This window comes from Salmo salar, chromosome ssa19 (genome assembly GCF_905237065.1).
Source record: "Salmo salar chromosome ssa19, Ssal_v3.1, whole genome shotgun sequence".
Lineage (NCBI taxonomy): Eukaryota > Metazoa > Chordata > Actinopteri > Salmoniformes > Salmonidae > Salmo > Salmo salar.
Window position 1 is genome coordinate 4,035,910 of NC_059460.1, and position 10,710 is coordinate 4,046,619.

General features: G+C 40.1%; 1 protein-coding gene across 2 annotated transcripts in view; it reads right to left on the reverse strand.

The window, feature by feature from the left end:
• LOC106578325 (netrin-3) overlaps window positions 1-3,896 on the reverse strand; it is a 104,062-nt gene extending 100,166 nt beyond the window's left edge. For both annotated transcript variants that reach the window (XM_014157016.2, XM_014157011.2), the window contains exon 1: window positions 3,362-3,896. The gene's annotated coding sequence lies outside the window, so the exon portion shown is untranslated. The remainder of the gene's footprint in view (window positions 1-3,361) is intronic.
• Between the last annotated feature and the right edge of the window lie 6,814 nt (window positions 3,897-10,710).

Here is a 10,710-nt window from a genome sequence, read left to right on the forward strand (position 1 = left end):
AACACGGTGGCCTCCATCATTCTTGAATGGAAGAAGTTTGGAACCACCAAGACTCCACCTACAGCTGGCCGCCCGGCCAAACTGAGCAATCGGGGGAGAAGGGTCAGGGAGGTGACCAAGAACCCGATGGGCACTCTGACAGAGCTCCAGAGTTCGTCTGTGGAGATGGGAGAACCTTACAGAAGGACAACCATCTCTGCAGCACCACCAATCAAGCCTTTATGGTACAGTGGCCAGACGGAAGCCACTCCTCAGTAAAAGGCACATGACAGCCCGCTTGGAGTTTGCCAAAAGGCACCTAAAAACTCTCAGACCATGAGAAACAAGATTATCTGGTCTGATGAAACCAAGATTGAACTCTTTGGCCTGAATGCCAAGCGTCACGTCGGGAGGAAACCTGGCACCATCCTTACGGTGAAGCATGGTGGTGGCAGCATCATGCTGTAGGGATGTTTTTCAGTGGCAGGGACTGGGAGACTAGTCAGGATCGAGGGAAAGATGAAGGGGGCAAAGTACAGAGAGATCCTTGATGAAAACCTGCTCCAGAGCGCTCAGGACCTCAGACTGGGGAGAAGGTTCACCTTCCAACAGGACAACTACCCTAAGCACACAGCCAAGTCAATGCAGGAGCGGCTTCGGGACAAGTCTCTGAATGTCCTTGAGTGGCCAAGCCAGAGCCCAGACTTGAACCCGATCAAACATCTCTGGAGAGACCTGAAAATAGCTGTGCATCAACACTCCCCATCCAACCTGATAGAGTTTGAGAGGATCTGCAGAGAAGAATGGGAGAAACTCCCCAAATACAGGTGTGCCAGCTTGCAGCGTTATACCCAAGATGACTCGAGGATGTAATCACTGCCAAATGTGCTTCAACAAAGTACTGAGTAAAGGGTCTGAATACTCAAGTAAATGTGATACTACCGTTTTTTTATGTTTTATAAATTAGCAACATTTTCTAAACCCAGTTTTTTTCTCTGTCATTATGGGGTATTGTGTGGAGATTGATGAGGTAAAAAAAACATTTTAATCCATTTTATAATAAGGCTGTGACTTAACAAAATGTGGAAAAAGTGAAAGTGTCTGAATACTTTTAGAATGCACTGTATCTGAGATATAGTAAATATCAGGATTTTTATATATATATATATAGACTGTAAAATACATGTCAACAAAAAAAAATAAGAATATATATATATATATATATATATATTTTATAATTTTTTTTTGTTGACATGTATTTTACAGTCTAATAGCCTTAACATAGAAGCTGTTGTTATTGGTAAGGCAATAATTGATTCATAAATAAAAATGTTCAGATATGAATCAAATGAATCTGCGATACTTGGGCTCGATTGCTGTTCTTCCATAAGGGTCAAAGTTCAGTCCAATGTGTGGGACTTAGTTTAACACTCCAATCAGCTTGTTTAATTTGTTAAGGATTACAAATATTTATTTCTGCAAACCAACAGCTGTCTCAGGCCCACCGAAATAAGAAAAAAACAAGAGGGGGAAAAAGAACCAGCAGCATTCCTTTCCCCCATCAAGCTGTTCAAACCAGAGAAGAAAAATATATTGGACGTATTGACTTTACTCGTTCAGGTGGACGGAGCCAAGAGTCCGGAGGAATCCTGCCTTTCAAAGCAAAGAGAAAATGATCTGCTTATGTTACGGCAACACACACACACTCCCAGAAGATTCGGCCACACACACACACCACCAGAAGGAGTTTATAAACCTGCTGGAGTAAGTTCCTGTGGATTAGTTTACACAACCGTGTGCCTGAGCCCTGGTGGCTCCTGGCGCAATCTTTGGCTGTGTGTTATTGATGGATCATAACATGATGCAACTAAAAGACCATGATTAATTTTAAAAAACAATTAAATTACGGCTATTCTCTGTGAATAAATGTTGTTGTTGCATTCGACCAGAAAATCCTGGTCATAATTGTACCACATTTAAAACCATATCAATGTTTTCTTTATCTGAGTGAACAAATAAAGGTTGCATCAACAACAACATTTTTCAGGACAGCTTCCAGCAATATTCCAGGAGAATGAGGATAAGTGGGTGAAGTGGTTGACAGTCATCTCTAATAGAGGCACACTTTAGCTCAATTAAAGCATTTAAGATAAGGAATCCATTGCAGTTGTGGTGTACCTTTCTCCCAGCAGCTTGTCTGCTTTTTACTACTAATCTGTCATATGTAGGCTATATGATTTGTACATTGATTTAAAAGGTTGGCGTCCGAATTATAATTGCAAGGTGATTTCGTTTCATAGGACTCATGCTCAGTGCCATATCAGCCAACTCAAGCTTGTCAAGACAAGACAACTTGCCAAGTAATTTCCAAGAGTCTTTTTTTTAAATGCATTACTATTTTCTAAGATACTTGGATTCATATATATACAATAATCTCATAAGCAATCTTCAATTATGACTTGTATCTCTCAACAATAAGTGGGGAACAAATCAATATTATCCTTCAATTCCTTTCACTAGCATTCTGATTGGGTTTACACTTGTTGGTATCAGCATTTAGACTTAAAAATATAACTTCCCAATCTTTCATAGGCCTAAATGCGTTTGTCTATACGAATGCAGTGGTGTAAAGGGAAAACATTAGAATTGACAAACGCATTGGGAGACTTGGCATATGGTGTACAGTCGAATGCGGGATCCGAGAAGTGCTGCTTGGCTTGGCATCGCTACTCTGCCTACATTGGAGAGCTATTAAAACACATGGACTCCATAGCCTACTAGTTGTAACCTATATTGCTTAGGCTGCTTTTCTTGCACTTTCCTCGGACCCACCCGGCAGCTGTAAACCGAGGAGAGTTCACACCGCGCGCAAAGATCTCGCGCCCCACGTTCTTTCATCGCCCACCTGTCTTCCGTGCCTTTCCATTTCAGTGCATCCAGAGGTTCTCTCAAAAAATGTAATATTACTACACTATTATGACTATAAACAATAATAATAATAGTAATCCGTTTTCATCTGAACAAATTATAGGCTGGCTGTTGCGCCATCATTTCAAGCTAATAACGATAACTTAATAATAACTATAAATCGTACTGCAAGAATGAAATAATGTTACTTGAATTCACTCAATACTTGAGTTCTTATAAATATTAAGTCGCCAACTGCGTAATTAACAGTGCTTTACACACAGTGACTCAGCCTTATAATATATCAGAAGAAAGAAAAAATCCCACAGTGAAATCCGTTTTAATAAACGCCATGAATGTGAGCTAAATAATAGAGCATGTGAAGACAGACAAACATTAAGGCTACTGGAAATGACTGAAATTGACTTCATAAACTCACCTGTTAAATGCGTAAAATTGACACTATCAAACTTACCAAAGCCCGGTGTATTGGCGAACCTTAAAACGATAACACGGTCCAATGATTGAGGTCCAAAGCAATAAAAAAATAAATGCGCATCTGTTGGAAGAAAATATAAACTTCCCAAACACAACTGACGAGTCCCGTCTGCTCAATCTCGAGCGTTTTGCGGAGGTGGGCTACATTATAGAAAGCCGTTAAGAAACAGAGGCACGTTCAGTGTTGTCCAAATAGCGACAGATATAATGAGCAAGTACACAGTACAGAGGTGAGACACTGCACTCGCCTGCGCCGTTCAGACCAAGTGAAAAGAGACCAAAGCACCCATAGTGCTGAAAAGCAGGCGAAAAGTAGACTACTCCCCATTAAAATCAATTGCAGATTTTCTCAGCCTTGCGCGCAAGAGCGTCTGGCGACCACAAAGAGCGAGAGAGAGAGTAAATATTTTTGAAATAGTAAGGCAACTTGTTCTTTGCCTCAACATAATGTGTAGTAGGCTAAATAACATAACGAAGAGCTATATCTAAACGAAACAACGTGTATCATTTTACAACCAGCATATACTGTAGGTCTACCTCAGATGCTTTACCAATTGTGCTACTGTGAGGCAGGGGCGAAAATCTGATATCAACTTTGGAGGGGACAATTACATGACATTTTCTCAAGAGCAATTCCTGAGGGGGACACCAAAGGTAGTGCTGTAACATATAGCCTACATTGTAATATGGTAAATGTATATTGAGGAACCAAAGAAATAAGGTGTTTGCCCGTACTCCTAACTACCGGTACCCAAAACTACACAACTAATCACAACAGCAATACCATTGCCTTTAACAAATCTTAGTTCAGTCACCAGTTTAAGTTGAGAGTGGGGGTATCCATGGCATTTTCCAATTATGTTCCTATTTTACAAGTCAAAAAAATTGAGAACCTTTCATAATGTTGCCAAACAAAGACTCAACAAACTTACCTGAGACTCCCTGTCTCTGCCAGTCTGTCCCTGCATAGCTGTCCCCAACTCTGCTGTCTGTGTGCCATCTGTTGCCTGCTCTGCCTAATGACATCATTGTGAAACATTTCCATTAGAATTTCATTTCTTTCTTATGAACATTTTATCAACTAGTCTGAGATATTAGGCTACTAGGGTTCTTACTTTGCGTTTTGGTGTACTGAAAAATACTCTGATGTCCGTCTTTTATTTTTCTGACATTTTTCTACCTGACTGGCTGGCTGGCTACACACACACACACAGTGTGTAGGTTATTTACAGTAGGAGATGGGCTTCTATCATCTTCTATCATTCTATTTGGGCTTCGATCTAAAAGGTAGCTAGCAAATGTGAAACGGATTAAAATGACAAGAGTTGACAGCTGTATGAGTTCACCATTTACACAACATATGCTGCAACCTTTTGTAATTTTAATAGTTTGTTTCATATTGGCTGGCTTCCAACAATAGCTGAATTTGCAAAGCTAGCGAGCACCAATTCAGTTTCAGTGGTGTTTGCTATAATCTTTGCTACCCGGGTTAAATAAAGGTGAAATAAAATAAATAAATAAAAGTTCCCTTGCGACAATTTAGCTTTTGCAACGAGACCATTAAATATATTTAAGACAATGGGAGAAGAGAGTGTAGTTCTGTTCAGTTTGGACTTCAGTTTATCGCTAACCTTATCACAGGGACTTTGAAGCACTAACTGACATCATCTGCATGCTGATCTTGGAATAAATTGACGATAGCAAAGATTCCATCTTTGACGACGCTACATAAATGGAATAGGTACTAGCTAGCTTAATAGTTAATATTTGCGCGCTAGCTCTGCATATTCAGCTAGTGTGTGTGCGCGACTGACTGGATTAACCTTACGTCAGTTACGTTCATTGAGTGCCTTTCAGACAGTAGACACGACCCCTCTGTTACCTTGCCAACTAAGGAACTGGCAGTGGATCAAACCATTGTGAGGCAAAGGGTGGGGGGGTCGCAATCTTTTGAAACTTAAAAACGCGCTATTAAGTGTCTATAATCAGCACAATTGCTTTCATTGCGTATTATTAATAGTATTTAAATTACATAGTTATGTTTCAGTGATATATCGGGGGGGACAAGTCATATTTTTCCCAGGATGGGGGGGGTCGTGTCCCCCCCGTCCGCCCTGGGATTTCCGCCCCTGCTGTGAGGGTGCTAAAAGGAACGCCAGCACAGCCACATAATAGGACATGCGTATTATGACAGTCAAGGGAACAGGGAACCTTATTAAATAAACGGGTATTATATTTTGTTTCCTGCGACGGTCTTTGGTTGAAGATCCAAGAACAGGCCTATTGTGAAAACGTTAAGATATTAGAGGCATTTTCTATAGGCCTATTCCAGATCGGTCCCTTCAGGCCCACAATGTCTCACTATGGCTAGGGCAGGGGCGAAAATCTGATATCCACTTTGGAGGGGACAATTACATGACATTTTCTCAAGAGCAATTCCTGAGGGGGACACCAAAAGTAGTGCTGTAACACATAGCCTACATTGTAATATGGTAAATGTATATTGAGGAACCAAAGAAATAAGGTGTTTGCCGTACTCCTAACTACCGGTACCCAAAACTACACAACTAATCACAACAGCAATACCATTGCCTTTAACAAATCTTAGTTCAGTCACCAGTTTAAGTTGAGAGTGGGGGTATCCATGGCATTTTCCAATTATGTTCCTATTTTACAAGTCAAAAAAATTGAGAACCTTTCATAATGTTGCCAAACAAAGACTCAACAAACTTACCTGAGACTCCCTGTCTCTGCCAGTCTGTCCCTGCATAGCTGTCCCCAACTCTGCTGTCTGTGTGCCATCTGTTGCCTGCTCTGCCTAATGACATCATTGTGAAACATTTCCATTAGAATTTCATTTCTTTCTTATGAACATTTTATCAACTAGTCTTTGAGATATTAGGCTACTAGGGTTCTTACTATGCGTTTTGGTGTATTGAAAAATACTCTGATGTCCGTCTTTTATTTTTTCTGCCATTTTTCTACCTGGCTGGCTACACACACAGTGTGTAGGTTATTTACAGTAGGAGATGGGCTTCTATCATCTTCAATCATTCTATATGGGCTTCGATCTAAAAGGTAGCTAGCAAATGTGAAACGGATTGCAGTGACAAGAGTTGACAGCTGTATGAGTTCCCCATTTACACAACATATGCTGCAACCTTTTGTAATTTTAATAGTTTGTTTCATATTGGCTGGCTTCCAACAATAGCTGAATTTGCAAAGCTAGCGAGCACCAATTCAGTTTCAGTGGTGTTTGCTATAATCTTTGCTACCCGGGTTAAATAAAGGTGAAATAAAATAAATAAATAAAAGTTCCCTTGCGACAATTTAGCTTTTGCAACGAGACCATTAAATATATTTAAGACAATGGTAGAAGAGAGTGTAGTTCTGTTCAGTTTGGACTTCAGTTTATCGCTAACCTTATCACAGGGACTTTGAAGCACTAACTTACATCATCTGCATGCTGATTCCATCTTTGACGACGCCACATAAATGGAATAGCTACTAGCTATCTTAATAGTTAATATTTGCGCGCTAGCTCTGCATATTCAGCTAGTGTGTGTGCGCGATTGACTGGATGAACCTCACGGCAGTTACGTAGCAAGCTAAGGAACTGGCAGTGGATCAAACCATTGTGAGGCAAAGGGCGGGGGGGTCGCAATCTTTTGAAACTTAAAAACGCGCTATTAAGTGTCTATAATCAGCACAATTGCTTTCATTGTATATTATTAATATTATTTAAATTACATAGTTATGTTTCAGTGATATATTGGGGGGGACAAATCATATTTTTCCCAGGATGGGGGGGTCGTGTCCCCCCCGTGATTTCCGCCCCTGGGCTAGGGGTAAGAATAACTGCATTGTATCAATAAAGACCCCCTCTAGGTCATTCATTATTCCTCGTGGTTAATGTGTTAATAGGCCATGTATTATGTGGCATGTGCTTTGCCAGCGAGAGTAAGCGTTCATTATTTCATTGAAAACCGGGTTGGTTAACGGCGCACAATTGCGTGTTTGGTTTCATTCTAAATCGTTCATTTACACCGCACACATAATATTCCGTCAGGTGTGTTATTGCAGGTGTACTGTAGCAATTAATAATTACACACAGCGTTATTTTGTGGGCCTGCACCCCATGTGGTTCGTTCAAATCCTTAGCGTCTCCTAACTCCATTGTAAAATGATCAACATTCCTACTGTATTTAATGTACCATCCACTGGGGGTAACAGCACTAGGTATCCCACTGACTCATTTGTTCCTTTTTAACTTATTGAACTAAAACAATGGCTCTTTTAATATTCTCGAATATGGTTCTTAGCCCTGAAAAAAAATCGTACATTATAAAAGTTTGTACATGAGTTAAAGAGATAGCTCTGTGTATCTGCGTGTGGTGTGTATGCATCAGTCTGTCTGTCTGTCTGTCTTAGGAAGGGTCAAACAGTGCTGGTGTAAAGGGTTAAATCAGAGAGTGGAATCCATGAATCCTAGAGCCATAATACACCTGATGTATGAGCCTCAGGTCTACCTCTAGACAGCTTCTCACACAGAGAGGAGAAGATCAATGGGCAACAGAAAATATTCACCTTTAAAGTAAACAACACAGAGAGACAATTATTTTCACACTATTGTCCTGAATTACACAAAAACAGTGGAATAGAGTACAGTGGACAGGTTTAGAGGGGTGGATGAGAAGTAAATAAATAAATACAGAGGGCAGAAAAAGTGTATCTTCTTTCCTATTTTTCTTGCCCTGCAGAGAAGTTTAAACCCAGTCTCATCTACATCCCCTCCCCTGCTCTCCTAAGCCCTATCTTTTCTTCTCAGGGTGAGAGGCTCATAGTTAACAACTATAGGTGAATGCATGAATAACCTCCATTCTATTTAAGCAATATTGTCCATAAACCACAAACCCCTGGGGTGCCTTATTGCTATTATAAACTGGCTACCAACGTAAATAGAACTGTAAACAAGTATATTTACGTCATACCCGTCGTGCATTGTTTGATTTTCACACGGCTGAAATGCTGTTTCAGCCAATCAACATCCAGGACGATTGTAGGGCTGGGCGATATATCAAATTGACTTGATTAATTAAAATGTATGTTTTAGCGCAATATTCCAAATGCTTACATGCAAGAATCTTTATTTTTATTTATTAGCGTTTACAGTATGTCCGCTTGTTCTCATGTCGTCTTTTTGGTCTCGTCTCCTTCACTCCTTCTGTGCTGTGTGCACCTTCCCATTTACACATGGCCAAGCCCCTCCCCTGCCACTCAAAACAACAAAGATGAGAGATCACTTCTTCCTATCTGACAGGTGGTTTCAACTCACTATTTGAGGTTTGGTCCAACATAATTGGTCATATGGACACCGAAAAACAATTTTACTTTATTTTACTGTAATAGGGGAGAAATTAACTTTTCTGACGATACCCTTTTCATGTCTCAACTCCTCAAAGTGTGTGCAGAGCAGACACTACTAAATGGGAGTAGGCCTAACAATGAACATTGATTCTGGAAAATGTATGCTCTACTCAGTTTGTTGAGCGTGTCATTGTGGTCCCACATACCGCTAGCAGCATTTTAGCCAAAGACGGATTATACTATGCGTCTAGTCTGTGTTTTATAAATGTGCAATAAGCATAAAACACAATTATAAAAGGAAATGGCAACTCATTCTCATTCTGAGAAATAAGGTAAGCCACTTGATTTTTATATCTGAACAAAGTAGACAGGCTAGCATGCTGTTCAAACAATAGGAAATGGACAGATGGGTGTGTTCAAAACAATTAATCTGTTATCTAGCAAATATATCCAAGTTGGCTAAACTTTAAATATAAAGATTAACTGGTTACTCAGTAGCACCTGGGCTTGTGCTTGAGAGATTGTTTATGAGACCTGTGTTAATTTTCTACAGTGCCTGTTACAAGATGTTAGTCATTATTAGTCCATGTGAATTATGCATGCTTCTGGTTAAATTTGTAACAAAAATGGCATTTTCAATGATAGACTTGAAAGCCAGATCAGTGATTATTGACAAAAGGCAGGTTAAACTATTTTGATCAGGCCTCCTGAATGGTGCAGAGGTCTAAGGCACTGCATTGCAATGTTGCATTGTCACTACAGCCTGGGGTTCGATCCCAGGACTGTGTCACGACCGGACGTGACTGGGGGTACCATATGGCGGCACACAATTGGCCCAGCATCGCCGGGTTAGGGGAGGGTTTGGCCGGGGGGTGAGCTTTACTTGGCGCATTTAGATCTAGCGACTCCTTGTGGCAGGTCGGACGCCTGCAAGCTGACTTCAGTCGTCAGTTGAACGGTTTTTCCTCGAACACATTGGTGCAGCTGGCTTCCAGGTTAAGCGAGCGGGTGTTAAGAAGTGCGGCTTTGCGGGTCATGTTTTGGAGGATGCACGACTCAACCTTCGCCTGTCCCAGGCCCGTTGGGGAGTAGCAGCGATGAGACAAGATCGTAATTGGAAATCACGAAATTGGGGAGAAAAAGGGGTAAAATTAAAAGCATTAGATTTAGCCTTGGTATGCTTTCACAAGCCCTGATTATTGCTGACTGTTTGAAATGCAGTGTATTTGACCTTTTATTGTACATCAAAGCTTATTTACAGAAAACATAAAAAATCAAGATATATATCATGAATCTTTGAAAAAATGAAAACAGTATTTTTAAGCCATATCACCCAACCCTATCTATGACCCAAACTACCCGGTTTATAATGTGTTATAAACAATTGCTATATAATGTGACACTATTTCAGATGATCTTTTCCTTTCCTTCCATGGTTAATATTTCCTCATTCCTCTTCCTCTCCATGAAGGCCCCTTTGCTATTCATCTCCTCTTTTCAGTAGTCCCTCTCCCTTCTGCTTTTGCTTTCTTTGCTTCACTCTACAATACCTTCACATTTGCCTCTCTTTTATCACTCCCCTCTTCTCCTTTTTGTTAGTTAACTAATCTAAATACTTTCGCTCTCATCATAATGGAAAACTTGATACAGTTATTAATAAATTATACATTTAAAGCTGTATATTTGTTATATAGGCCCTTAATCCATAAGTTTTATCAATATTTTGTTTTAAATACCCACATCTACAAAACCATGATGAAGAAAAAGGCCCATCTACTTTTTGCACTTACTAATTTGACCTTATCTCTGTCATAATAATATGATCTCTTGCAGTGTATTTGTTGAGGTTGTTATTGTAAAAATAATATAGTTTTAAATCTACTTATATCTGTATAGGGCTGTAATCATTTGAAAGCACTTAACACTAAACCCCTGACTCATCAATCTGTCCACCCCAAT